The 17,017-nt window shown below is 33.5% G+C and overlaps 1 long non-coding RNA gene across 1 annotated transcript; it reads right to left on the reverse strand.

Moving 5' to 3' along the window:
* Window positions 1-3,435: 3,435 nt before the first annotated feature.
* Window positions 3,436-13,724, reverse strand: LOC106101333. Its single transcript, XR_001225502.1, has 3 exons — window positions 13,692-13,724; window positions 3,916-3,963; window positions 3,436-3,534 (listed from the first exon to the last, which is right to left on the reverse strand). It is a non-coding gene; the product is annotated as an uncharacterized LOC106101333 (long non-coding RNA).
* Window positions 13,725-17,017: the final 3,293 nt, after the last annotated feature.

The following is a 17,017-nucleotide window of genomic DNA, read 5'->3' on the forward strand; positions in this document are numbered from 1 at the left end:
TATCTTGGTAGAGAAAAACTGTTATTAAATTAAATTGTAATAATTTTTAAACTTTAAACAAATTATATGCATTACAGAATATATAATTGTATTTTTATAAAAAAAAAAAAACATTAAAATAATCTTGATGTCTTAAATACCCGCCAAAACCTCGACATTTTATTTATGTTTGTAAAATAAATCCACCTTATTAGCGAAAATGCCGTCATGTTTTACGGATGCCTCAATAAAACACGGGATACAAAAATGTACAACGAAAAAATTGCGATAAAACTTGAGAGATTAGAGTTAATTGGAAAATTTACGTGGTCGGAATAAAGTTTATAAAATTAATAAAATAACCTTAAAATTTCATTTGAAACTTTAATATTTTTTAACCTGTGTGTGAAGGGAAAACCAGCCAGCCAACTGAAAACCAGCGCAGAAACGGCCAGCGTCTCTGCATTAACTGAGCTTGCCACCTTTTGCCACATTTTTTTACTAGCTTTAAGGTTGCTGTATGTATGATCTCATTTGTAGTTTATTTTTGTGGCAAGAAAAGTCCGATTTATTAATTTATATTTCTAGTTCAGTATCTGTCAAAACACCCAATAATATCAAAGTCGTAATAGTTTTCGTCCAATACAAGCCTGAAAGCAGTAGTAATCTGTCGACCACAAACGACTTATAACCCATTAACTGTTTATTGCAGTTCCAATAGTTTAAAGTTTAATTGTCTATTGGAGAAGCGTCTACAAAGATGTAGAGATGCGCGTCTGCGGGACAAGTTCCATACGAAACTGGTTTGAATATTCATAGAGTACAGAGCCAACGGCCGCATCACTATGCCGATGACATAATGGACACGAATCGATTTATTGTAGCTATTAGATATCGATATCCGACATTGTTGTACAGCTTTAAGGATCTTAATTGCATTTGGAATGACCTAATCCATTATAAAATATATATTTTTTGCAAGACGATTGACGAGATTTTTGACAGACAACTTCTACAAGTTATGGTTTTAATATGATTTCTTCATAATATAATACTATACTATATATTTATTATAATAAAGCGTAAACACACACTTCTTTGTTACCTAAGATGTCAGTAATTACAGCATATTTTCTAATGATTCTTTTTTAATAAAAAGCTCTACACTTACGTCACGCTTTAGGCTATATATTTTAACGCCAATAAACTTAGGGGTAAATAATTTGGATAAAAACCCTAATGTGGGAAAGAGACCATAAGTTGCTGTCAACATCAAAAAAGCAAGGTTGCCTTGTTTCGTCATGTTATGTCATTTTGACATTTGCTATTGATAATTTGACAAATGTAAACAATGAAATTAATTTTTCATAATGCGGATGAAGTCGCATGGGAACAGCTAGTAATAAAATATAAGCCGTCTACATACATTACGTTAAATTTACAACTCACATACAATAGGTTCCGTTAGTCAAATAAATATGGCGCCTTAACAAGCACATCTTCCTAGCGTTTACTTCCTATAAAGTCTAAGATATAGACCGCCTAAGCTTATTTGTTAAAATAAAACAACTTAATGTTATTGAAGCTTACATTTTAAAACTACAATTGTATATTAAAATTGCACTGTGCAATAATAAAATTAAAGAAATAATAAAAAAAACAACCGTATTAAAATTATTCTTTGATTCATATTTTTACCAAATCGCCTTACTTAATCTCACAGCGAAATTAATGTCAATTTTATAAACTCAACAAAATTAATTGCAGTTTAAATTGGCGCAAAGTAAAACAGCAGCTCGTCTGGTTTTTGCCTTTTAATTGACAAATAAGCGTTGTCATATAGCAAAGATAATATCTGATAATATCTGTCGAATGTAAATCTATTTAAATTACTATCGTACACTCAAGAGCATTGAATCTGGGTCACTTCAAACTATCAATCTCTTAAACTAAGAATAACGAAGTAAATTTCATTCAATGCTCTTGAGTGTAATCTATTCATTAATTAAACTTATTCACAATAACGCATCAGAGCCACGCAATATTGACATTTTATTATCTCGTTTGCTGTTAATTATTTACATATTAAAAGCTAGAAATGGCAAAAGCCGGAGGACTTGAGTGCGTAGTAGCATCATTTCCATACGACTTTATCCTCAATATGTTGATCTGCCAAATACAGGTAGAGACGTACAGAGAAACAAATTATAAACACGAACTCAACTAGATGTGGCTCTCATTTCAATATGCTTTTGGTTCGTAATTAATTAGAGACAAATAACACGAGGTAAACCAACTGTGCTGTCTAAAACTTATAGCGGCTTGCACGCGAGACTGGGTAATACAGTTTTATATATCGGTGGGAAGCTGGGGTGAAACTAATCCCATCTATACTAACATAGTAAAGCGTAAAAACTACTTCGTGGCATAGGATGTCAGCAATCACGGCATATTTTTGAATAATTATTTCTTTAATAAAAAGGCATATACTTACGACATGCTTTAGGCTATATATTCTCACGCTATTAAACTTAGGGGCTAAATAAATCGAATAAAAACCATCATGTGGGAAAGGGACCATAAACTAAAAGCTGCCAACATCAAGGAAGCAACATTGCCATCGTTGTCATTTGTGCATATGAATTTTGACATTTAAACAATAAAATAAAAAAAAAGTTCAAGCCGCATGGAAACAGTTTAGTACTAAATTCAAACAAGTGCTAACAAAACCACGAGCCACTGTAAATTTAGAATCTTATGATAACGAAAGACAGTTTCAAATTTCAACGTATAAAGTGTACGAAGCAATTTCACATGTACAGCATCATTAAGATAATTGGCATCAATATAGTATGCTTGATAAAATGGTAATAAATGAACCGTGTAATATTTTACAAGGCGTAATCAGTAACACATGTATTTAACGATGTTAACGTATCAGTTACGTGCAACAAGGGTCAATTATTATAGTAATGCATTACTTATAATGAAGTACGTAAAGTACACGCTTACTATATATCTAATTAATTGTAATTATAACTAGCTTTCGCCCGCGACTTCGTCTGCTGGAAATTGAAAAAAAAACAAAAGAGTTCCTATGTGCCAAATTTCATCGAAATTCGTTCAGTCCTTTAGGCTACCATCCATCAATCTAAACTTTCGCATTTATAATATTAGTATGAAGTATGATAGAATAGAATAAATAAAAAAAATAATGATTTTTAGATGCAATTCTGTACTAAAATTATAAAGACTTTTGTATGTTTTGAAATAACTCAAAAACTACTGGGTCGATTATTAAAATTCTTTCACCATTAAAAAGCTACGTTATCACTGGGTAACATCTATTTTATTACAATTACTGATTACACGTGACGGAAGTCGCGAGCAACAGCCAGTAAATAACAATTACAAACTAATTCCGAGTATAAAGTCTAGCTCTCTCGAGAGATCATTCGCAAGAATTACAAAATTTCATACCTTTTAACTATGCTCAGACTTGTCTTGTTAGGAAAACACGTCTCTACAAGCGCATAATCCTCCAGAACATCGTTCCTACATAGAGTTACTAAATTAGAATGCATTTCAGATGCGGTAATAAACATTTTCGAATTTAATTTCGTTTGTAGTGTTACGTGTAAATATACTGTAAATATTCTTTGATAATATCTTTTTAATATGTGACATGTTTTATAATTTTGATACTCTTTGGATATAAAACTGTAAGCGGTTACCATGGAAACGTGTTGTTGTTAAGTCAGAGAGATGAATAAAAAGATAACTAACATGGAATAAATCGTTTAATTCTCAACAAACTTCATTACTATTTATATTTTTAAAACAAAATTTGGAGACAACATTCTTATAATTTTAAGCGATCCTTGTTATGTTTAGTATAAATATTAATATATAGAGTTATAAATAATCAATACATACCACATAATCGGTGACGTGTAAAAGCGTCCATAGATATCTTCTACTAATCTGTTGACAAAAGAAACTTTTATTAAATAATGCACATCACATAAACTCAGAAGTTTTTAAGTAATTCCAATACATACAAAAATATAGATCTTTCCGCTTTACAACATTAGTATAAGTATACATAGAAATATAGTTGCCGCATCCATGATTACCACTCCATGTTGTAAGTAACCGGTCCCGACCGGCAGTGACTCACGCGCACATGGACTCGACGAGGTAACGAAATTTTGGACAAATATATGCTCGAGTAGATGTCATTTAACATATACAAAAGTATAAGTAACTAATCCAGTTGTCAATCTTTATGCTTGTTTGTGAGATTGATCTAAGTTGACAGTTTCTTTCGATTATTTTTTTTTCGTTATGTCCGAAAAGTTATCATTCGGATATAATTATTTGGACGGAATTTAAAAAGATTTACATGTAATAAAATCGAAACATTATGCAAATTGTGTAGTTGTCCGGCGTATAAAAGTGTTATCGAACACTGTAAAAATCGGGACAACTCTTGTGGTTCATTGCCACGAATTAACCCATGACCTTTGAAGGAATATTTAAAAACATATAAATTGTTAATAAACGCTGCTCGATATTTCTATATTGCTTTCTAGTTGGAATTTGATTTAATTATCTATATTTTTAGATCATAAACTAGCTGTTCCTGTGCGGCTTCATCCCGCATGAATTATGATAATTTTATTTTATTGTTTACATTTGTCAAATTATCAATTACAAATGTCAAAATAACATGATATGACAAACCTTAGCAATCTTGCTTTCTTGATGTTGGCAGCAGACTTATGGTCTCTCTCCCACATTAGGGTTTTTTCCAAAATATTTACCCCTAAGTTTAATGTTGTGAATATATATAGCCTAAAGCGTAACGTAAGTGTAGGGCTTTTTATTTAAAAAAGAATTATTCAAAAATATGCTGTAATGACATCTTAGGCAACAAAGAAGTGTGTGTTTACGCTTTATTATAATAGTATAGATTATTTATTGTATGCGCTTAGTCGAGATCACTCCCAGAGACTACCGACATCAAAAGTATGAGATTATTAGAGCTGGATTAGAGTAAATCTACCATATATCCCACTCACACTTAATACACAATAAACGAGAAGTTATAGATAATCAAGCCCATACTACAGCCCAAAATAAGAAGATATCACTGTAATCCTGGGTCCCGTATGCATTTATTTCTGGCGTTCTTAGCTAGGTACGGACAAGGTACAACCAACTCATATCAACCATACCACACAATATTAGCAATTCATACTTTATGTGGCAAAAGATCAATGGAAGCCGCAGTCTTAAGCAATTGCACTTGAATTCGTCATGATTAGGTGCCATTTATCATTTTACGTAAATTCCAATGGAAAAAGGAAAAAGACGGAGTTTAAATATATCAGAAATAATCAAGATATTGTTTATAGAGTTCATATAATCACAAACTAGTTTCGTTTTCAGAATTCAATATTTACCAAGAAAAAGTACTTTTAAAACGTATAACAGTTAACAGTACAAACATTTTACATTTATAGGTTAGGATTTGAAAAGAAATCAATTATATTCGTTTAACCGTAAACGAGTTAACGGTTGTAACTTTAAAAGGGTATTCAGAGTTTAAAGTAACAATAAATTTCACATTAACAGGTGCTTAACTTGGCCCACCGTGCTTAATGTGAGATCTAATGAAGTGTAACATTAAAGTTTTGGAAAACATTCCCCGGATGGAGCAAGGCGTGAGAATGGCCGCCAAATAACTCGTTACTAATTCATTTACGGCGCATCAAAATGAACTATAGTCAAATGTGGCTGCAATACAAGTAAAATATTATTTCTTTTTATTATTTTTTACGGTACATTTAGGTGTAGTCATCTAACATTTCAACTACATGAATTATCGATTTTGGGGTCTTAAATAAATCTCTATTCGTAACAAAAACAAATTTAAATAAAATGCTTGTCACTTTTAGAATCTTGATCTAGGTCAAAAGACTTTGATTTTTTAATCCGGTTTGTGACCGTATGAGCAAAGATCATTGACCTGCACCTTCGTAAATTTCTGCAAAATTTTATATGCATTGAGGCTTTAATCGGTTTTTGTGCCAAATTTTATCATATTATGCAACACATGCGTATTGATATCACAAATATCAATTTGTGTCTATACACGGCCACTAAAACACTAGCCACTTTAAACCGCATAGCTTCTCCGTTAGTGACCAATTGCCGTCTTTGAGTGCAGTTAACCTCAAACCTACAACTCGAATAAGCACCATGCAAACTACATTTTTTGGCAATTCATGACTATTCATCTTCAATTGTAGACATCTATGGGCAGCGTTCGCTTCTATATTTAGACGTATTCAGTTGTCAAAAAAAACAAAGAAGTGTCAACCCTGCTCGTTACTGATAAGAGAAGTAAGTAATGCGGTAAGTGAGGCGTCAACAAACCGGCACAAAGGCAAAGGAAAGCCCGCATCCGTTCGGAAATTGTAAACCCGAGTTTCGTTGTGAAACTAGCAACACCGGTGTTAGCGCCGGCATTACTTCCGAACGGAAAATATCCAAGTCGTTCTGAAATCTACACCAATCAACCAATGACTCATGAATACGACCCACCAACAGCGTAACTTTAAAAGTATGGTTTGCAAAACAATGTGTTAGCAAAATGTTATTTTACCAACGAGTCGGCAAAACATAATCAACGTTTGAAGACATGTATATTATTTTATTAATAGTTGTATTTTAATAATAGACTTGATTATTACATTGATTTCCTAGTTACATCACTAGAGGTCAGGTCAATCAAAAAGAAGTGGGCTTAATAATTACTGCCCACGCGTGGCCAAAAACGGGCACACGTGAGCAAACAATCATCACATTATGTTATGTTTACCATATTTAAAACATAATTACATGTAAGCAAAACATAATGCTTTGTAAAACACACACACAAGAAACTTAGTCAAAAATGTAAAATCATTTTCGAAGACAATCTTGTATACTGAATTGCACATAAAATGGGTAAGAATAAAATTTAAAGTTTTATAAAATGCGAAACAAAAAAAGTGTCTTTCTAATGTGATTGTGTGCGTCGTATTAAACGCTGTCGCACGTTGGGGTCACGACCCGCATAATGCAACCAACCTGTGGGAATGACGGCCACGGGAACCGAGAGCTACACTCGTCTCTGGTTCCGGGAAGCGTACACGCATTGTCAACTTGTTTCATATCAAAGTCTCGTCAACTTTAATGCTTGAGTTACGACATTAAAAAACAACTGCCTCTAATAGCTGGGGTCGGGAGACTCTGGGTACTTCTAAAGTATAGAGCATGTAATAAAAGGACAAATTATAAGCTTGATAAAAGATTAATAGACTTTTTATAGATGACTAGTTTTTGCCCGCGACTCCGTACGCATGAAATAAAGAAAAAAACAAAAGTGAGTAGCCTTTGTGTTCTTCCAGACTGCTCTACATCTTTGCCAAATTTCATCGAGATTCGTTCAGCCGTTCAGGCTGCAAACTCTAACATCCCATCTTAACTTTTGAATTTATAATATTAGTAAGATATTTACACTGATGTAGACTACTTTTCGTCCTCAGCAATGAAATATTAAAAGGTTTATAGAAATGTTTGTTCAAATACTTGGATCTTTAATGCGCCTTTCACTAATGGTATATCATTTGTAGATAAGCACTCGTAAAATATTCAATCAAATCATTGAGTGCTCTCTTATCTATTCTTATCTTTTATCTTCATCTTAATGCAGTCTTCATTATTATAAACTCAGTCTGCAATTAATGTTTACGCTAAAGATTAACTACAACAGTAAAATATACATCTTTTTACTCAATTGCGTTAAGACGGATATAGTAAGAACCTTTAATTAACTACCTTATTTAAATGTTGCAATAGCTACAGAAAGGAGGTTAGAATACACATTTTTAAGCTGCCGTCTGTATTTCATAGAATAAAATAAGAAACATACAAAAGGAAAGACACAATATTGTTTAAAATCATTCCCATGAAACATTGTGAATCGAACATTCTGTTAAATAACAAACGTTCTAGAATGTTCCTTAAAATATTTACTGCCTCACGACGTATTTTAGGTTATTTAGGATAACTTAGAAAAAGCGTGTTGTATACAAATTTCACGCACTATTGTATTGTAGGTATTAATTAGTTATAAATCTACATAACAGAAAACAATGCTGTTCCCCTTCCCACCCTTTCTTGTAAGGAAGGGATGAGAAGCGGAGTTAGATTAGGCAAAGGAGATCATTGCAATTGCAGATATTTCCGGGCAACGGTTACTTCTTTCTTTGGCGAATTAATATACCTACACGCTTATTTGCCACCTTTTAATATAAAATCAAACTTATAAGTTTGATAACCACAAACAAAGTCTGTAACAATTACAAACCTATGATTTAATATAAAACGTACAGATTAAACTAGGAGCTATAAAATGCATAATAAGATCATCAGATAATAAAACTTTCATGTACTTCATAAAGCATTTCTTGTCCATAATGACTTCGGTCGTGTGAGTAAAGAGCGACTTGTAAATAGGCCGAGTTCACATTAAAACGACAGCAGTTTAACGACTCTGCCACTGAATGCTACCAGGTGTTCATTATGTACACGCCGCTTTAGGATTTTATGCTAAAACCTGTCACATTTACAGACCATCCGGGTGTTATAATTTCTACATTACTTATTTTGGTATTCCACTCTGTAAGACTGTAACGTTCCTATCCTCGAAGAATTTTACGACTCAGCAACACCACACCGTGTATACAATTGCATTGGTACTCTGACGGATTAAAAGCTGTCATCGACTGACATAACATTGACGCTTGAGATAGCCAAGACCATAGACAATACATTACATGGAATTGAAGAATTTTAATTTGACATTGATAAAATAATCAAATCCTGTGAGAGGTATTGTTTACAGATCAACTTTTTACTAAAAACAAGCTTAAAACTCCTCTTTTCACTCTTATTGCATCTCTAAAAGTTACATATTTGAGGCACGCTTACTTACTTACTACTTACTACATTCTGCTGCCCATGCGAAACCTTACAAAGTAACTCATTTATACTATTATTATAAAGAGGAAAGATTTGTATTTTTGTACGTATTGAAATAACTCTAAAACTACTGGGCTCGATTTAAAAATTCTTTCGCCGTTTAAAAAGCGTTATCAGGGAGTAACATGGGCCATATTTTTTATTAATTTCACAAGGACGAAGTCGCGAGCAACAGCTAGTAGAAAAATAAAAGAAATTCAACATATACAAACATAGTAGTAATTAAAATACAACGATTTTCTTTACTTTGCATGGATCCTGTATGGCAAATATTCGACGCGAACGACCGTGGGAAACTTCCTAGCTGTTGCAACATTAATGGTAGCGTCCCACAAAACATCGACGAGTGTTGAAATCACACGTCATAATACTCAACGTGTATGCAAATGAAGGTTACGAACTGTACGTTTTTATTGGCCAACAGTGTACCCGCACCTCGAGTATAAAACGGCAAATGAGTGAGCTATTTTTAGTTTACGATATTAATGTATTTGCTGTTTTACTTTTTATTTTTAGAGTTGATTAAGTAAGCTTTTCAATATGAAAACATTAAACCTGGTTACATCTATATCTATACTATTATAATAAAGCGTAAACACACACTTCTTTGTTGCCTAAGATGTCAGCAATTACAGCATATTTTTCAATAATTCTTTTTTTAATAAAAAGCCCTACACTCACGTCACGTTTTAGACTACATATTTCTACGCCATTAAACTTAGGGGGTAAATATTTTTGATAAAAACCCTAATGTGAAATGTGATGGAAAGAAAATAAAAAAAATGTTCATATCATGCGGATGAAACCGCACGGGAACAGCTATTTCTATAATAATTCTTCAAAATCTGTTCAATTCTTACAGAGTTTAATAAAGTATGAACAAATAAAACTCTCCTATTTTCCCCACTTTGCTTCGGTATCGTAAAATGTTAATGAATAGGAGACTACAGCGACCTCTTGCATATTTATAAGGGTCACTGCGACCATCGCTTCTTAATTATAGTCAAGTAGTGACACTTGTATCACTTCCTTCAAAGAAAAATATGCTCATTTACTTTTATTTTTAATTAAAATTTATTCTCTGGTTTTAACCTCCGTTAAACAGCTCATATGCTTATAAGAAACAGTTACGGCTTTTAATCGGCCTCATTTCGACAATTAATCACTACATTATAAATTCATTCAAAAATTCATTAGATCATTTGGATGATTGACCATTTGAGTGGCACTTATCTTAAGCATCTTGTCGTGTTGTTGAAGTTTTAATATCTATTTGTAGAGACGGATAAATTAAATATCTTGTTAACATGTGTGTGGTGACAGTTATGTGAAAGTTAACGTAGCTACCGCTTAATGATTGGATGAAGACGTTTTATACAATGTGGCGAATGATCAAGCCTGATGTTGCTAAAATTACCTCTATCCCTGTTAATAAAACCTAAGTATCACCCTCTTATTTACATTGAATAAACCAAGATCACTTCTGTATTCCTGTATCACGAAAAGCCACAGTAACTGTACAAACCGCGGCAATAGGTATAGAAACCGCGTAAATTGTGCAAGCTTTAAATTTTCCCGCCATTAATGTCATTGACCCGGGGTAACAGATAAACAAAAGATTCCACCGCAAAGGTTTCGTTCATTCCGAGTTCCGCGCGCATTCGGACGATCAATCACTCAGTTTGAAACCACTTGGCGGTAATCTTCGACGGTACCGTGAGAATGCGGTCAAACACGGCTCACGGAGATCGGTCTATATTTTAAACAAATCCAGTATATTATCCTTTGATGCATTACTAAATCTAAAACGATAACAGGCCTATTATTCCTATTACTATTACTAACGGGTTATATGGAGAATTTGCTTTAAATATACAGCATAATATTTGACTCTACTCATACTTTTGTTTTATGTTAACACTGTCGAGTAAGCCGCGTTATAACTACACAATCCCATAGCAACGATCAAAGTGAAAAACGATAATCGACTATGCAAAATAGGTAAATCGTTATCGAGAAATAACATACCTCCCGTAAAGAGGCAATGATCCATCAATATGCAATTTGCGAATGTGAGACGCTTTCGAGTGTAGTTTGTTTTACGAACGCCATTTACCACGGAGAGTCGAACCGTGCGGCCAGGTGTAGCCCCTACCATCGATGTACGATTGGAGAAGCGAATAGCGAATTGTATCCAATGAGGAACTTAGTCACGTCCTTAGACGAACGACCGCGCAAACGCTATAATATATCGAGAGACCATTTTGACTCCTAAATGAGTTTGTTGACACCAGCGTGGAGTTCACGGCCGGCAACACGACTGCTTGCCATGCTAATATATGGATGTAGGATGTGGGCAGGTAGCTACGAATAAACAATAGTAGCTTGTGATAATTGTTTTTACACTGAAACGAAAATTGAATGTGTATCGAATACATCTAGTATTCAAATGATTCATTTGGAAAGCAACACCGTGACCTTGGATTTGACCTTCTAATTATGACTTGGCAAACCAAAGGAATACCATTTCTATTACGCATTTTACAACAAATAGGTTTGAACTATCATTATTGTGTTCGGAAATAATAACAATTTGTTACACAGCAAATTGTCAAAAACATTGTAATCACGCACTCTGTTCGGATACATTTTAACTAGGAGCATTTACGTAGGAGCATTTAAACAGTATATCCGAACATCTCATTCGCACGGTCTCACGATTTCTTGACTGCGGTACCGGTGCGCCAGCGAACCCAAAACTATTTTTCCCACTCTCCCCATTGTCTTAAATTCCCACGCTGTATACTCTATGAGAAAACTGCCACCGATATAAAGTTATTACTTATTTTTTTGCTGCCGACTGTAAATTGAAGCCGTCAATTAAGAGATGAATATTATTCCAATATATTTTTGATAGATACTTGAAGCGTCATAGATATTTTTAAATACAAATGGCAGGTGTCTCTTGGATTACGAAATAAGTTTTTTTTCCTTTTTATTACAGAGACGAGACATGTATGTCATTGAACTTATTGTAAGCGATATATTAGTACATAACTAAACACATCCTACTTATTTTTAAACTATATCCTTCAGCACTATTAACTATTTCCCAATATTCACATAACTATCAAAACTTTAGCAAGTACAATTAGTCCAATTATTTTGTAATGAATCTCATTTAAAACACATAACACAAACAAAATAATATAAACAAAACCATAAACCAATAATTGTTCTAACAACAATTTACGTACATCCTTGAAATTAAAGAAAAACAAACAATCGGCTTGTACAAAAGATTCGAAAGATGAAAGTGCTAACTGTTGGCCAAAGTTTGGAAAAATTTGATCAAATATTAGTACTAATTTACTAAGCATTCTGAACTTTAAAACTATAATCATAAGGTATACTTCAATTTGTCTGGGTTCATAATACAAGTTGGTTGTAAATTACAAATCGGGCGTGGACGGTCAACAACGCGGTAAGTCGAAGTAAACAGGCTATTGTAGTCGATTCGTACTGTTCAAACATTTACTGAAGCGATCTTACATGCGCAGGCTCTACGGCCCGATTGGGAATGCCACGCATATCTCAGATTCTATATAATGTACATAAACGGGCCTTAATGGCTCAGTGGTTAGTGGCATATATTCGATTCCTAATATTCATCATCTACTTGCCCTTGTCCCTACTCAGGGTCGGCACAGTATGTGCTTCTCATTCATCTCTATCAGCCGTCATATCTGAATTCACTCCCTTCTTAAGCATATCCTCTACCACACAATGCATCCACACTGTCTTCCTCGAAATTTGATTCCTGATTTTGGGGTCATCTAATTTTTGAAGCTAATTTACTTTTCCGTATGTTCTTAATACCTATTTCCGTCCGTAATAAGCGTCTGAACATTATTATAGAGTCACGTTTCCACTAGTGAAGTCGCAACTTCTATACAAAATATGTCCTCTAAGGAAGAAACTATATAAATTGAATACAATGTGTTTCCGAGTCCTGCGAGTTTTCATAATGTAAAGTGCTTACATTTAAAGTTATTGCCTATTATTACATAGAGATGTTTTATTCATTAGTTTAAAACAATGGCCCCATGTCTAACCATAGTCCAAAACTGGTTTTATATAATTCAAATATCTTTGGAATACCGTAATCAAGTTACTTTAGAAGATTTAATATTTTTTTCGTTAAGGTTTAATTTTTTGAAATGATAACGTGCCGAATCATTTATCTCAAGTTACATTTACACTGAAAAACAAGAGACAGCAACATCTTTAAAGGTGTTTCTGCAAACCCTAAAAACCTACTATAGGGACAACATAAGCATACACCGCATTCTTTTACATAAGACGTAGTAACTAACCGCTTATCAACAACTCGCATACGCGTCCACACCATTGTTATCGGGGCAATGCAACGGTGTTGAATCAAGGCCGCGGTACAACGTGACAACGTGCTAAATTAACCACGTCACGAACCAACAACGTGTTCTAGACGGGACAAATGCCACAGCGAGTTTGACAAACAATGTATCACGGTGTCTCGTCACAACAATATTAACAAATCAGGGCTTGAGTCAGGTGACGTAAATTTTTCTACATACCTCAGTTACTTGGAGATATTTGTAAGGCTTTCCACATCTGAAACAAATACCAAAATTAATATTTAGTCTTTGGTAAAATTTGTGACAAGGACACAACGCAACGAACGATGCAAACTTATTCCTAACTATCTCTATTCTATGATGGAGAAAAATAGGTAGAACGAAAAGAGGATAGTTATGAAGAAAGCGATATAAGCACTCGCCCTGATGATGGACCCTAATGGGTCCGAAACTGGGTGCCGTCATCGGATCATACGCGAGTTACAGCGTCTGTAATTCTCACAAAGTTTATACAATTTAATGTTTGTTCACAATATTTTTACATAATGACGTAGTTGAATTACGTACACATGTTACGTGAAGTGTGTAAATATTAATTCACTTTATAAGATCGTCAAACGTGTAAAAGTGTAATCGTGAAGAGGGGAATACCTTACACACGTAATTTGGTATTTCCGTGACGTATTTGCCGATTATCATTACTCTAATGAATATCTGAATTATTATATAACGTCATAAACAAGTAAACACAAAATCCAAAAATTGTATGTTCCCGTTGGGCGTAAGGAAATTTTTTCTCCATTAGATCGATTGGTTGTATGGATTCAAAGTAACCAAACACAAATTTCATTCATCCATGATTCGTAACTTACTTATATAAATGCGAAAGTTTAGATGGATGGATGGATGTTTGTTAGAGTTTGTAGCTTAAACGATTGAATAGATTTTGATTAAATTTGGTACAGATATAGATGGTAGTCTGGAAGAACACATAGTCTACTCACTTTTTTAATTCCAGGGGGACGAAGTCGCGGGCCAAAGCTAGTGACATATAAATTCAGTAAAACAACATACGTAAAATCCACTCTATTAAAAGTACACAATTTATAAAATTCCAGAAAATATTACCAACAATGCAATACACAAATATTGGCACATCACATTTGGACCAAGACAGATGCCTTAATCGGTTGAATTAAAAAAAAAAGTACAGGGCTGAACTGAGCAGTTGTCTACAACACCTGCGGTCGCACATGTCAGGGGTGGCCGGTGCACGTGCCTCTTGCACAATATTATAAAGCGGAACTTGCACATCCTGCCACACCTTTGACGATCAATAATTTCTCTGCGAATAATGTCATTGGCCTTGTTAAGACCTAATGGGTTAACATAAAGTTTACATTTATTGAAAATAACTTTTACTTTTTAAAAAATCCAACATGTAAAATATGTAATGGAAATATCGGATTTTGTGCCCTTATTCATATAAGGTCTGGCACTGTCATCAGTGATGTCATTTTTAAGCTATCTGAGCCTCTATCAGCTAGTGGTGGGGCAGGCGTTAATTGCTAACACATACAATTTGATTATTACGTAATTATTAGTGTCTCGGTGAATTAACTCAGCATTTAATATTAATACAATGTTTATTAAATTATGTGTTAAAAACGATGCATAATACTCAGATATCTTGAGGTGCACTTAAATATTACTTAAATAACACCGGAAACAGCACGACAGATAAGATAGTGGCATCATTAAATTTTAACATGTCTTCAGTGGCCCTGTTTTATTGTGTAAAGTTTAACTCTAAATGTATATTCCAAGTATTATCTTTAAAAAATGTTTTTTTTTTTTAGCTATATAACCTTATTTTAATGCGCTAAAACCACTACAATGTACAACACAGTACAGTTCCAAAGAAATAAAACCAACAAGTCCTAAGTACTGTATAATACAGTATTATCGCTAAAAATATAGAAATATAGGAAAGGTTGCAAAAAGAGCCGTCAGACAGGCCACCACCGCACCTGTCATGCTTGCCTGGTACCTATCTAGGACATTTCACTATCATCTATAAGTTTTATTTGATTATCGTCTATTAAATTTATTGTAAAACTTCATACTTATCTATTTTAGATTTTGTATTCATTAAAACTATATTATTAAAAAACACATTTTTAGAAAAACAGTTTAAAATTATCTTTATAGATAGTCGTAACAAAAATCAACACAAATGCAAAAATACAAATTTTTACCCTTAACAACTTTATATTGAAGATTCACTTAGCTAAGTTCAATAACCTTACATGAATAAAACGAAAATAACTTATCAATGCATTAAGTCTGTGTTTAATATGGAGAACGGGACCACAAAAGAAAACACTCACTTGTACTTTGCACTACATATTTCAATACTTACATAGCGATCAATTCTGTGATATTTAGAAACAAAATGCCACTGACATATAGAAAACGAACAACGCCATCTATTTACTAGCAGCTTAAACAGTCTGCTTTTTGATACTTAAAATATACTTGGAATATAAAAAATCAGGTGTAATATTAATTCGACACCTTGTCGCCTCATTTTACACTTTAATTGCATATCGGGAACGACAATTATGTAATTTGAAAGACTTTTAAACCGTAAAGAGTACAATAATAATTATGATAGTTTATATTTTTCAAACAAACTTTTCAGTCGCGTTTTGGAACTGTCTGTCCTCGGCGGTATTTCCAAACCAATACGACTTAGGGTCCTTCAAGAAGCGAGCCTATTATTTCCTCAAAGGCCGGCAAAAACATACACTTCTTTGTTGCCTAAGAATTCAGCAATTATAGCATATTTTTGAATAACTCTTTTTTTAATAAAAAGCGCTAAACTTACGTCACGCTTTAGGCTATATATTTTCAAGTCGTTAAACTTAGGGGTAAATATTTTGGATAAAAACCCTAATGTGGGAATGAGACCATAAGTTGCTGCCAACATCAAGGAAGCGAGGTTGCCATGGTTTGACATCATGTTATGAATGAAGTCGCATGGGAACAGCTAGTTTCTTATAAACTGCGTATTATTTGAATACAACAAACAACACAATATCATATTTAAAAACAAACGTTTGACGGAAAAGGTAGGTAAGGTAACATTAACTTTGAGAAAATTTATTAACACAAAAACTTACTAATGTATTTTTTTCTACAAAACGCTGACGCAAATACGAGAAACTGATCGCACGTAGCAACCGCGTTTATTTCAGGTTTTTTTTATTCAGGTTTCATGCCAATGTGTACTTAATTTTAAAGTATTAAAGTTTAAATTCATATAAAGCAGCTGTGAAGTGTTACATTGTTATTTATTTTAACTGTGTATTTTATTAATTGTTTAAAACAGTCAATTAATAAATGTTACGAAGGATGGACAAAAGGATGTGATTTTGAATTAAAGTCAGTCAAATATGTAGAAGGGGAGTAAAATTAAACAGGTAGAACTGTCAAAATACTAAATAATTTATTAAAAACTAGCTGTTCCCATGCGACTTCAT

This window comes from Papilio polytes, unplaced genomic scaffold, assembly GCF_000836215.1.
Source record: "Papilio polytes unplaced genomic scaffold, Ppol_1.0 DF823991.1, whole genome shotgun sequence".
Taxonomy (NCBI): domain Eukaryota; kingdom Metazoa; phylum Arthropoda; class Insecta; order Lepidoptera; family Papilionidae; genus Papilio; species Papilio polytes.